At 33.7% G+C, this 15,004-nt stretch overlaps 1 pseudogene; it reads left to right on the top strand.

The window, feature by feature from the left end:
- The first annotated feature begins 7,165 nt into the window (after positions 1 to 7,165).
- LOC145076632 (bZIP transcription factor 44 pseudogene) lies at positions 7,166 to 8,540 on the top strand (annotated as a pseudogene).
- Positions 8,541 to 15,004: the final 6,464 nt, after the last annotated feature.

Genomic DNA, 15,004 nt, shown 5'->3' with positions numbered 1-15,004 from the left:
GGTTTAATCGCCTCTTGAGTACAAATAAGCAGACAAAAGGAAAAGCGGATGACTTCTAATCAAAGATGTAGAAGTTTAAAACCACCTCAAAAGAACATCGACACAGATGGTGGTTGACGACGACCAACAAAGGTGGAAGCAGTCGGTGATCCGTCGCTGGTAGGCGGTGGAGGGATATTAGGGAGGATCTACACATAACCAAACCTGTTGGAGGAGATATGACCAACGTTGAGGACAAGGCTGATGTGGGCGACGACCTCCAATCTATTTAACGGAAAAAACAGAGCAAGATGTTGCTGCTGGTGGTGGTGCTTCGGCAAAGCACATATAAGCTGAGAAGCGGTGGAGGTAGCAGAAGGTAGAAGAATGGAGGAGACTCGATTTGGGGAGGATAAAGTGAGTGGTGGTGGAAACATCGGGAAGTAAAATCTGAGAGCAAACTAAAGTAATTGAGAGATAGGCGGTGAAGAAGAATGACTCCGATCTTAATTTGGTTGACTTACAGAGACGGTGAAACGCAGATAGGACTAACACGTGTGTAGCTCTAATTTCAAAAATGGCCTAAAAGGGCCTCCTAGAAAGAAAAGCAGAAACCAGATGCAATTCACCAAATAGATATAAATAAGGGACCAATTTCGATAATTGCTTACGAACTTTCCCGTTCCTAACTTTTATTTCATTAATATATATATATATATATATATATATATATATATATATATATATATATATATATTATTTTGGATTTTAAATTGATTTTATTTAACATAATAACAACGCAATAGTTCAGAAAAACCAAATTACAACTTATTTATTTATTTATTGGTATAATAAGCAATCAATAAGTCACAATCACCCTAAATAAAATATAGATTTTATTTCAACACTTCCAATTTTAGTCCTACAGTATCAAACATGTACAAAAATAGTCACTACTTTTTATATAATTAAACATTTACATAACCAGTCTCGTCTAGTATGCAATTTCTAGAAATGATCTCTATATTTCAAAAAATTAGGAAAATGATCCCTATTTAATTGAAAATCTATAGAAATGTTTCTTTGTTTCCAAACATAATGTAAAAAGTATAAAATTAAAAAAAAAAAAAAAATCCACCACAACACATCCCACTAGTTAGATATATTTAAGAAATTGCTAAGAGGAGTAATAACATTCTTAACACATTGTCACTTTATTTTTCTTTTTTGAATGTCACTTTATTTTTCTCCATTTAAGACATATTCTTAGCTTTTAATAGTGAGTGGTAACACTCATTAATTTTTTTTTTTTGTTTTTTATTTAAATAAAAATGCAAATTGCAATCTACTCAAATAAGCTTCTACCAATCAGATTGCACAAATATTTTTCTCTCATCTCGCCACATGCTTAACGAGGGTAAGATAGCAAGCCCCCTAGCGAGTGTTAGAGGGTGGTGTTCCAACAACAATAACGAACATAGCGAGGGGTGTTAACACCCCCACTCATCTTAGTCTAATAACCATCCATTTAGGCTATATGATCAATCTGTGGTGTGTGCTGCCTACATGACACACATTATATCGCGCAAAAACCACTCCCCTTTTGCATCATGCATGGTGTGATGAGTTGTGGTCAACGCCACGAGTTGTAACATGAGAAGCCTTTCTCATCCCTCTTCATTCTTCATTATCCTTTTCGGGTTTTGAACATTTCCCTATGATATGGTGTGAAGGTGTTGTCGAAGTTGCTGTGGGGGACGTAGCAAGTATAACTTAAACCTTAGGAGAGACATTGCCCAATGGGCTTTCCATATATAAGACACTTTTTCTTTGCTTTTTCTTGTATTATTTAACTATATGATTTTATAAAATATCTTTAATTCTAAAATTTCATTACAGCAATATAAAGCTCTTTTTGCTAGGAAAATGCAATCTCAAATCTCAATATCCTAGCGTGCGCGCGCACACCAAAAAAAAAACTTTATAAAAAATCATGATTTCCGTAAAAGAATTATTAACAATTTCGTTCGTTGGAAGAATTTCGCAGTATTTGTTTTCTTTTGTTTCGTAGTATGAATTTTTTTCCCAAACGAAATCGTTTTATGCATTTTGTACATTTTGCGGTAGCTACTCAGAAATTAATGGTTATATGAGAAATTTTCTTAAGTTTAGATTGTTTTAAAAAAAAAACTGAATAAATTACTCTATTTGTCCTTTTCGTATTCATAAACTTTTTGGTTGTATTCCAAACAAACAGTTTGGTGGGAGCAAATACAATGAACCACAGTGAGTGATTGGAGGAATATGTACAAGTGACGTTGAATAATGTACATCTGTCATTGCATGCAAAGGTTAAATGACATATATCTGCCCTTGGGGAGTGATGTTGGTACACGGCTAGATGTCTAAGGTTGCGGCTTCTTTTGTGTTTTCTGACCCCACAACACTTGTATTTTTCTCTAAAAGCATATAAAATTTGATTTAGTGGTGTTTGTAAATGATTATATTGTTAAATATAGTGGTGTTTGTAAGTGATTATTCTTAAATAAGAAAATGCGGATTAATGTCAAATAATGAATTAGTAACAAAAAAAAGTTTTTAGCCCAATGATATTCGGTGTTGTCATCCATCTTCAAGGTCGAATGTTCAAGTCTTACAGTAATCATAGATGAAATAATTTAAAAATACTTTAGTATATTTGCTGTTTAAAAAATAAATAAATAAATAATAACTAGATATTTTTTATATTTATCCGGTATTTGAGATTTATTTAAAAACAATTTATTAATTTATTGATTTTTTTGAAAAGTTAATAAGTTAAAAAAATGTTTGCCAAAATGACTTTTAAAATTACTCTCATTAATCATTCAAAAATAATTTCAATAAACTAAGAATTTTAACTTTTCAAAACTCTTTATAATATTTTGGGTTGCAAAAGACAAATTTCTCTTAAAACATGTATAAGCTATTGATTTAGAACATCTCTAACCATACATTAAAATATCCCTTTTACACAATAACTTACATTATAATACTTCAACCCTACATTATACCTAACATTATATATAGTATTGGATTTTAGTGTAATATTATATATAGTGTTGGATTTTAGTTTAAAACTAAAAAGAACAATATACATAGAATATTTTTTAGTGTTAAATATAGTGTAATGGGTTGGAGGATTTTAGTGTTTACATTATTTTTTACACTATAATTATAGATATTACGTAAAAAAATAGTGTTAAAGGTTGAAGATGGTTTTATTAACTTACTGTCTTCTTCCACCATAAAAGTTAGTTTAAACACTTTTTAAAAAACTAATTTTCTTACAACCGTAGGTTAATAAGTTTTTTTTCTTCCAAAAAATCATTTTCGGATTCTTGTCTTGATGGTGGATACTTGTAGAGAAGATCATATTCTTTGATCTTTCATCTTCATCAACTCCCCAAAACCAAATGCATCAAAAGGCTCCAAAGTTTGTCATTCTAAAACATTATATGGTTGTTTTTAATATTATTCTAACATTTATAAATAGATCCTAGATGATTTGGTTTTGTATATAAACTTAAAAATAAACTTGTTATTTTTATAAGATTTCCTTTGTGGTTATGAAAAACACACTTATATTTTGTATCAAATCCCATTATAGGGTTCCTTCCACCCTCAACCTCTATCACCTCCAAAGTGCCCTAGACAAAACGATAGCCTCCGTGCAAGTTTTGAGCTCATCTTTGGTGTTTTTGTAATCTTGGAAGGAATAAGAAGGAGCCTCTAGTGATTGAATCCAACAAGCAAGCCACCTCCATCCTTTCCTTGCAAGTTTTGAGCTCATCTTTGATGTTTTTTTTTATCTTGGAAGAAATAAGGATTCTCTAGTGATTGAATCCGACAAGCAAGCCACCTCTATCCTTTTGTGCATCTTCTAAAATAGTTGTGAGTCCTCAAGCTCCCATTTTTATGATTCATTTCTTATAGATCTAGCTTTCTTAGCATATTTTTGCCCATATATGAAGTTTAAGTGATGAGATGAGATAAAGTTTGCAACTTTATGGCTTATATTGGTACTCTTGTCACTATATCTCCTAGATCTAGAAAATGAATGGGCTGTGAGAGCCATGCATGGGTTTTAGGTCCTTTTCTCATAATTTTGACATTATTTGGTGAAGGAAATACATAAGTTATGCATGTCCATAAAGTTTGGATTTTTATGGACCATTAGGGTCCCAATAAGCTTTCTAGAATGTATAATCAAGGAACTATTCAAATTAAGGACTCAATCCATTAAGCTATCGTAGTGTGGTAGCCATAATGTGGCAAGTTGGGTGCCACGACGTGGCAATGGAAAATGTCGGGACGGTTTTGTCTGGACTCTGCCACGACGTGGTAGCTTGTCTGCCACGACATGATAGCAGATTTGATCATGATCAATTTGAATGGCCACGACATGAAGATCATCTAGAAGTTGACTTTGACTGTTGACTTAGTTTGACTTTTAGTAAAATGGCTAGTTTTAGAAAGTAGACTACTAGTTACCTTTTATGATTCATTAGGAGGTGTATAGCACCCGTTTCTCAACTATGTAGGCCTGTTAGTTGTTGATCGCATTTGTGAGGTGAGTCTTCTCACTATACTATGTATGATGCTAGTTGTCTTTGTGACTCTTGCATGGAAGAACAAGACCTGACCCCTGAAAATTATATGAAAGACTAGGGTTTCGCCCCTGACACTGGTATGAAAGACCGGGATTTGGACCTTGGCAATTGTATGGAAGACCAGGATCTGGCCCCATGGAACTTGCACAAGTAAATACCATGATTTGGCCTATGAAAAGAAGTGATTGTAATACTTTGATTTGGCCCATACCATTCATTTGGAGTGAAAATAGAGTTGTTATGTTATGTATGGTATGTGGTCTTTTGGGGAATTCACTAAGCTTTGTGCTTATGCTGTTATGTTTAAATGTTTCAAGTACTTTTAGTTTGAAAGGGCAGGATCTAACTTGCTCGTATTACATCCCACAAAGATTTATTTTGCACTATCTTTTTGATATACTTTGATATTTTGAGAATTTTATATACATTTATTGGTTTGAACAAATGATTGTATGGTTTTGGGATTTGAACTAAAAAATTTTACTTAGTATTTTTGGGATGTTACACTATATCAAATCATTATTGCACTTTTACGAAAAGAATATTAGATGGTTGAAATGACATAGAGTTTACAACCTTTATATAAACTATATACCATACGAGTTCTATCTCTCTTCTTTCTTTCTTCTCTTTTCATGTGATGACCATACCCTAAGGATGTGTTTTGGTCATGATTTTGAGGTGACAGAAGGGTGGATGGTGGTGGCATATAATGTATATCACATAGCCTTAGAGCATCTACAATGTATAGCTCAATAAGGTGACATTAATTGGATTGAACTAAACCATAATAAGATCACAAGTACTCATACTATACTTGCCCGCATTTTCATCTTTATAAGCTTTACATATTTTCGTGTTAGTTATTATCATAAGTTCATAACTCATAAAACATTGGCAAAACTGCCCCCGACTATAAATTTTGTAAGTTTAATTTCTTATAAATAAATTAAAACATTTAATCTATGATGAAAAAAAAGTATTATTAAACTATATATCAATTCAATATTATATTTTCTATAAAGAGAATATTGGATGATTGAAATGATAACATAGATAACATCTATAATGCATGATTAATGGAAGAGTTGGACGAGATGGAATGTCTAATTGACGTTCTTAAACTCAATGATAATAGGATGTTAGATTGATGTTTAATTGATATGGAGTGCATTGACAATTGGACTATTCAATTAAAAAAAACTTTTAAAGTTTAAAATACATTTTCCATTAAGCTTTTGTAGAATTTAACAGGGCGAACTTGGTTCCATAACCGAAAAACTGAATTTATGGATATAGAGGAACCAAAAACCGAACCAAATTACATTTCGGTTCCCAATTGGTACTGGTTCTAATTCGGTTCAGTTCCAACATGTGTTTTGTTTAAACCTAAGAGTTCAAGATGTATAAGAATTTTATTAGGCCTGACAATTGGGTTGGGTTCGGGTTAGCGGGATGGCGGGTCAGAATACATTAACCCAACCCAACCCATATAATATATGAGTTGGTGGGTTGGCGGGTTGAAAACATCAACCCAACCCAACCCATATAACCCATATAATATATAGGTTTATGGGTCAGTGGGTCGAACCCAACCCGTATGACCCATTTAATAAGCAACATATTTACAATGAAATTAAAAAATACAAATAAAATGAAGTCATAAAGTCTTAAATATTCAACATAAAGTCATAAACATATAGTCATAAACAGGTGTGACGACGACGAGTGGTGTACGACAGTCGGAGGACGAGAAGATGAGTAGTGTTCGTGCGACACTGCGACAGTCGATGACTCGATGCCTCAATCGACGAAGACGTGAGACACGGAGTCATGAGTTTGGAGACTGAAAACCGAATTTCTTTTTGAATAGGGGATTCTTAGGGGCTAGGGCACGCTAAGTCGACTCGAAGATGTTTTGCAGTTTTGGAATTCAGAAAACGATTAAACGATAATCAAATATTCAAAACTAATAAATAATTAAATATATTTCTTAAACATAATATATATATATATATATATATATATATATATATATATATATATATATATATATATATATAAATCGGGTTGACGGGTTGACCCGCGAACCCAAACAGATAACCCAATCCAAACCATGAAATAAATAGGTTGGCGGGTCAAAATTCTCAACCCAAACCCGTTTATTTTCACGTTAGGTTACTGTCGGGTTATGGGTTGGATCACATATTGTCACCCCTAAATTTATAGAATTATATGAAATAGAATAATAATATAACAATCGATTAAATTATATAAAATTCAATGAGATGACTTAGTGACTTGTATGGTAAGAATAGTAAGCAAATAAATAACTTTAATGTATTTAAAATCAATTTCTTAGTAATATTTTAAAATCATTTACTTTGTATTATTTTAAATACTTAACGATTTGTCACTTTACTTCATTTTTCAAAGAGTTGTAACTAAATTTAATGTTAAAAAATCTCCACAAGACCACCTTTTTGCTACTTGTTCCGCCAAAAAAATTCTATAAATCCAACTACAATCCCACCATACCATCTTCCCCTTCTCTTCCACCTCTTCTCCAGGATCCTTAAGATCCATATTCTCTTCATGTTCCTGCATTAGTTTTTAAGCTTATTTTCCACAGAAAATTTACTCTGTTTTCTGTTTTCAAATTCACGGTTCTACCATTGCTCTTCATCAATCATCTTCAGAACCTTCAAATTTTCATCTGCTTTTTCACAATAATCTGCAGCAAAACACCTGGTTTTAGTCATTTTTTATAATCTTATTTCTTCTGGGTGTCTTTTCTCCAAAAAGAATCGGCATTAATGTTCAACCAAAGCCAATTGTTCTTAATGTTTGAAATACATGTCTCAAATTCTAAGTGAAGTGTTTTGTTTTGAGTTTATGATCAATTCCACTTACTGGCGCAGGACCCATTTAGTTCAATCGTTCTCAGTTGTCTTTCTCTACTGGTTCTATTACGTTACATGATTTTTGCCCTGTTTTCTGCTATAACTGTAAACCACTCCTAATTAGATCTAAATCTATACAGAATCTTATATCTATCCGAATAATAATAAAATTAAAGCTTTAATACCATCTGGGTCCTGTTTATTTTCTTCGAATTCACTCTCCAAATCTCCAAGTCCGAGATTTTGTTACTGTATTTTCATGGCTTCCTCCAGTGGTACAGCGACAACGTCATCAGGTGGTTCATACCCGCTTCAGATATCGGGTTCAGACGAAGATATTCAGCAATTAATGGATCAGAGGAAGAGGAAAAGAATGGTTTCAAATCGGGAATCAGCAAGGAGGTCGAGAATGAGGAGGCAAAAGCACCTGGAGGATCTCATGATTCAGCTGAGTCAACTCAGAAAGGATAATAGTTTGGTTATAGCTAATGTTAGCACCACCATTCAGCATTATACGAGCGTGGAGACTGAGAACTCGGTGTTAAGGGCTCAGGTGGCGGAGCTCAGCCACAGGTTGGAGTCGCTTAATCAGATCATGGCGCTCATGAATCAACCTATCGACGCCGGTTGTGGGTTTGTGGAGGAGCAGTATGGCATGGGTGGCACTGAGTTGATCGACGAGTTCATGGTTAACTCACTGAGTAGTTTTTATGCGAATCAGCCTATTTTGGCTTCTGCAGACATGATTCAGTAGTGAAGTGAAGTGTAGTAAGAATCTCCTCGTTGAGAATCGAGATCTTTTAGAGGGTAGATTCGTCATTTGGTATCATGGGTTGGGTGGGGTTAGCCCATTGGGTGCTTAGAGGGTGGATTGTCATTTAAACTTTTATTATTGTTTGGCAAAATAGGTTTAGCATTCTACGAAAACTGCAATCGAGCATGTGTAATCGTCAAAACAAAGTTGGTTGATCCTTTTCTTAGATTTAATAATGATAAGTTTTAAAAATGTTCATATTCTTTAATGTTTATTTACGGATTTACATTATATTACAATGACATTTCCGAATTTAAATTATATTTTCATTCTTAAGGTTATTCTTTAATTAAAAGAATCCTTCCTAATAAATAATTTTTTTTGCCACGTGTGTCTTGTTCTTTTTTATTTGAACACATGATATTTTCTATAATTTTTGATTTTTCTATTTTCCACTTGTCATTTTATTGTATTTTTCATTTTATTAAATTAAAATTTCACATTTAATATGTAAGGTAATATATATGTAAGATATTTATTAGAAAGAGTTTATATATGTAATATATTCAATATATTAAAACCTTATTAATTTTAATAATTCAAAATTTTTCTTATTTTTCTTATAAATTCAAACTTTTCAAATTGTTAAAATTTTATATTTAATTTTTTTTAAATAAACTAATGTAATACATGATTATCACATCTAGTTAATTTATACACATATGATATTATTTAGAGTAAACTTCAAAAATGGTTTCTATGGTTTGCATTTTCCTGTGATTCAGTCCAAACCCCGTGAGTTTGTAAAAATGTCATTTTCAACATGTTTGTTTGTGAGTTTGGTCCCTTCCAAAAATGAAATTACTAAATTGCCCTTATTTAATTTCCTTTTGATTTTATTTTCAAATAACTAAAAAGAAAATGAGTCGTCTCTCTCTCTCTCTCTCTCACACACACACACACATATATATATATATATATATATATATATATATATATATATATATATATATTCATACATACATACATATATACATAAACACATATACACAATCTCCCTCCTTCTCTTTCTTTCCATATGTCTCTTTCTTTCTAACTCCATTCTTCTTACAAAATATACTCTCACCAAAAAAACAATAAATTGGCACTGGGAAACAAGAAACGATCACATGACCACCTTCAAGTCAATCAAAATTGATACTATCACCATCGAACGAACCACCAAGAGGTTCGATCCAAGCCCACGTGGCCAGTTCCTCAATCGGTCACCATCGTCATTGTGTGTCGCCACACCTATCTCGTCGGAGTTCACTTTCGGCCAACCATTACATATGAGATCAACATCGGTTGAATCCCCTCATCCTCGACGTAAAATCCTTAAAGAAACCACCCAAAACCTCGTGAAAAAACAAGTCCAATAGCCACTTCTAGAGATCTGGAACGCCGGCGGCAGCTAAAGTTTCACTAGAGATCTAGAATGATGGAAGCTACGGTTTTCCAGAGATTAAAGAAGGAGAAAGCATGGGGGCATTTTGTTGTCTCAGAGATATTGGTGGTGGATATTCGTTAGAGAGAAACATAAAGGTAGAGAAATTGATGGTGGTGATCATGGGCAGAGATAGTAGGGAGGCTGACGGATGCTTTGCCCCCCTCAATCTCCTTTAAAACATCAAAGTATGATATATACAAACAACGAGTCTATGATTTATTTAAAAGCCAACCCTCTTTTTTTGTGATGCCAAGGCCCTTCCAATATCTTTTTAAAAATTCAATTATTATATAGGAAAGTAATGAGGCTAGACTAATAGACTAAAATTAAGGCACAAAACTAGAATTTCATCGACATCACCCTATTTATTTTAATTACTTATTTACTTCCATTTATTTTAATTGGTTTTATTAATATCTCTTTTAATTGCCAATTAACTGGTAAAGTAAGTAACTATTTTATCTTTCATTCGTGACCTGGTTTCAATTAGCCAATATAGCATCTAACTCCTATTTATACATTTTCTTCTTTATCATTTTTTTCACTATCGTCCAAGACCTTCGTCGGGCACAATTAAGCCCCCTTATCCTCAAATCCTGACTCCGCCTATGGTGGTGATGACATTGACGAAGATGTCAGAGTATGATCTTGAATGGTGGTGGATGGTTGTTCCTTGTCAGATCCATAGCTTTTACCATCTATTCCTCTCGGTATCGCACCAACACACACACACATGCAATGTGTATGTCTTTTGTGTTTCTTTACTCCGACGGGGACATCGGCTCCAACGACTGAGAGGTCGGAAGTATTTGACACACACACACACACACACACACATATATATATATATATATATATATATATATGTATGTGTGTGTGATAGAGAGAGAGAAAGTGTGTGTGTATGTGTTTTTGTGGGTCATATTTTCTTAATGAATAAAACTATAAATTAAATAGTTAAAAGTATAAAAATATACAAAGAGGGAAATTTATTCATTTTAGTTTTAAGAGGGACCAAATCCACAAAGAAACGTGCTAAAAATGATTGTTTTTACAAAACTTACAAGGTTTAGAGATCCTTTGTAACATAATACTCAAGAACTTTTGGAGGGTTGTTGTAACGTCCGTGTTTCTGGGCTAAGCATTAATGATGATATAATAGTGTATGTCAACCATTGGAACTCGTTTTGAAGTAATAAAAATGAATTATGTGCTTTAAACTTAATTATTATGATTAAGAATAAAAATAAGCGTCAAAAATTATTATTAGATAAAGCCTCTATGAAGGAAGTTGTAGTGGTCGTGACAAGGATTCCGAATATATAAAGAATGCCGAAATCTGAGTTGTAACAAAGAAGTTATGACCTGTCGGAGTTTCGCGACAGAACTGATACGACAATGTGTGACATAAATAATGAATTTACGATAAAATGATTTTTAGCCTTAGTGATCTAAACGAAAGTCGTAGAGTTCGTTAAACCGAGAGCGTGCATAAAAAGAACTTCTAAATCTGACTTCGTATGAGGAAGTTACGATTTTTTTAAAGTTTCGACTTAGCAGTATACAACCCGAAATTTGAATATTAGATCGAGCGGTTTTTAGCTGACACAACCTAAACGAGAATCGAAGATCTCGTCAATATTAGTGCAACGGTAAAAAGACAGACGAAAACGGACGTCGGATGAAGAAGTTATGAATTTTTAACGGACTTTTTTTTGTCCCGGCCCGTTAAAAATATAATATTAAAAATGAAGTCAAAATTTGCCAACGGAGTCTAGATGAAAGGTGTAGAGCAGAATTTCACCTACGCGTGGATACAAATAACGTCATAAACGGAGTTCGTATGTGAAAGATATGAATTTATGAAGTTCGGAACACAAACTTCGAGGTCTGACTGAACTCACGACGTGAACATGGAAATTCACGACGTGAACTTGTTGAACGACACCTTTCGTGCCTAGAAGACACATGGCAAGCCTAGGAGGTGACCAGGATCAAAGTCACGACGTGAGCACTTATGGTTCACGACGTGAATGTCGAGTTTCAGCCCCTACAAAATAGAAAGCAAGGCTGTCGTATTTTGTTTACAAACTCTACTTCCTCTCACTCTAAAACCCTTCTTTAGCCTACTTTTAACCCCCCGAAGTCCCGGTATCATCCCTGACGCCCGAAGAAAGTCCCAACGCCCCGAAGATCCTGAGAAAAAGAGTTTTCGATCCGAAACTCTGCCCGCAAGAAACCCGGTTTTTGAGAAAACATCTTGGTTTCATCTTACACATAGATATGAAGTATTATATATAATATACGTGCTATGTGTGTGTGTGTGTATATATATATATATATATATATATATATATATATATATATATGTTGTTTGTTTATTTGAGATGGATGTTGAATGAATGTTTTATACATGTTTTAAACTGTATATGTATTTTATATCTACAAAAATGTTGAGTAAAACATGGGTAGATAAAATAGTTGGTATATGTTGAAAGATGAGTTGGATAAATGAGATGATCGGTGATATAGATCATGAGATGAGGATAACAGATGTAATATCAGAGAAGCCCTTACCCAAACGTTGGCCCCCGTCATTCAGCAGAGTATGGATGACAACCATTAACTATTCTAGACGGTCCGTGGAACACTAGCAGGCTCACAACCTGTAAGTGTGTGAACTATATGTTCAGCAGTTGTACTCTAAAAACCCATTGACATGTATTGCAGGTGGATTCCCGTGAATAATATTGTCGATAAATGAGATTTATGGACTTAGCACATGTTGTATAAACCCTGGCAGCTAGTGCCTGTTGTATAAACCCGGGCGATGATGTGACTTCGTGCCTATTCCTTTGGTTACCTTGGAAGCTATGGACTTAGTGCATGTTGTATAAACCCCGACGACGATGTGACTTCGTGCCTATTCCTTAGTATGAATCCTTAGGAATGAGTGATAGATGATTCTTAGGGTAAATCCTTAAGAAATAAATAAGATAATGGGGTTGGATAATTAGGCTGATTGTTTGATGTTTAAGCATAATAAATTTATTTATTGTGGGTTGAAAACCCTATATGCTCACCAGGCTCCTAAGCCTGACCCACTCAGTTTTCTATATTACAGGTAGTGGAACAAGAGCATAGTTGGACGATGACGAGGGATTTTGGATTATAGGCCAGTACATATAAATAAATGTTGTAAGGCCTATATGGTATTGTTTATGCTTTTGATCTGTATTGGAACATGATATCCCGAGGTTTTTTACTACAATGAAAGTTCATTTCTTTAAGAAATGTTTTGATAAATTTTTTTATCATATTTTGTTTTGGGGACAAATTCCGCAACACCTTTTGAAAGACTACTCTGATTTTATTCTAAAAGCATAAAAGAAATCGGTCTTTTCTGGCCGAGAAATTTCAAATTATCACTTTTCAAAAACCACAATTGTTTAAATTATCACAAAACACAAATCAATAATTGTTTGATAATAATCCATGATCCTCTAAAACATAAACTTCATCTCGTGTGTACAATCAAGCCGACGCCTTCCCGTGATCCTGAGAAGTACCTGAAAAACATATCACATAACACGGTAAGCACAAAGCTTGGTGAGTTCCCCAAAATACTACACACATCTCATTAGCCTCTCAGGGCTTAAGGTCCTTTAAATAGGACACAACCCCTGAAAATTAGGGTTTTCTCACCCAACTCTTACTCGTCGAGTCGGGGTCCTCCAACTCGTCGAGTAGACTCTAGAAATCACGCGGTCATTAACTCCTCTACTCGGCGAGTTTAGTCACACCCCCAAACCTGAATGGCGGAAACATTCGGGGGGCGGAGGACGTCATGTACAGTATAATAACAGTTACATAATAGTAATCAAAGTACAACAACCATGCATTGATAAAGTATAAGTTTTTATATATGTGTTCAAATCATTTTATATTGATACCAAAATGTATAACAAAAGTTAAAAGACATGAATCTATAATGCTCCGTCTTCTCAAAAACTCGTGGATGTACCTGTTTTACCGGTTTCCTGAGAATACAAGTTATTTGAGAAAAAGTGTCAACATTTAAGTTGGTGAGGTCATAAGCATTTGTATGAAAATATATACCATTCAATAAGATGAAATCACGTTTGTTTCCAGAAAATCCGATATTTTCTATAATACTGAATTGTAAGTTGTTTGTTTGTAAGTAATCGTATCTATCCTGGAAAATCCTATATTTTCCATAAAACTGAATTGTAGTCTTATATAAATTCCAATACTGAAAAGTATAAGTGTAAATGTCATACTTAATTTTGTAACATGTAGTTTTATTCGGAAATAATACCATTTGATGTGCTGAGTAATTACGTAAAATAAATATAATATTAATTTAACATAAAAATAACGTATTGTCGTTTATCATGTGAGTTTTCATAACTGTGCTCACAAATGATTTGCCTGTCGCGACGTTCTTCAAACGCCGTTATGTCACACCCCAAACCTGAACGGCGGAATCGTTCAAGGGCGGATGACTTCATGTAGTATCATAACAGTTAAATAAATAGTAAAGAAAGCAAACACAACCATCATAAATATAATTTAAAAAAAAGTTACATTGTTGATTGTAATACATGTTTCAAAAGAAATTACATTATGATGATATAATAAGTTTGAAATTTGACGCCTTAGCGTTCCTTCCCCAAAAGCTGTGGTTTACCTGTATTACTGAATCCATGAGAAATACAAGTAGTTTTGAAAAAGTGTCAACAATTAAGTTGGTGAGTTCATAAATGTTTTTGTATAAGAATTATATGCCTTTTGGTATAAGGTAACCGAGTTTGTTTCTAGAAAATCCAATATTTTCTATAAATGAATGGTAGTTTTTAAAAGTTCCAAAAACCGGAATGCATAAGTATTTTCCATACCTACAATAGTGTAAGTAGACTTATATATGTATATATAATCAATAAAGCGTTTGATAGCCCCGTAAATCAAATGTTTTAATACTTCATGTGAGTTTTATAACCGTACTATTGACCTAGACTGCCTGTCACAACATTCTTCAGGCGTTGGAATGATATGACGTTTGTCACCCCAGACCTGCCGGTCCACTTGTAGCTAACAGTTTAGGTGCGTGATTGTTAATCCCGTATAGATCTATACACAAGTATCACACTCTCCCTACAGGAGATTATGGTTTATAACGCATGAATTGAAATGCATACTCGAAAGT

This window comes from Lactuca serriola, chromosome 9 (assembly GCF_051521515.1).
Source record: "Lactuca serriola cultivar US96UC23 chromosome 9, Lser_US96UC23_V15, whole genome shotgun sequence".
NCBI classification, from domain to species: domain Eukaryota; kingdom Viridiplantae; phylum Streptophyta; class Magnoliopsida; order Asterales; family Asteraceae; genus Lactuca; species Lactuca serriola.
Note: the sequence above shows the minus strand (reverse complement) of the source record. Positions and strands in the feature narration are given on the sequence as shown.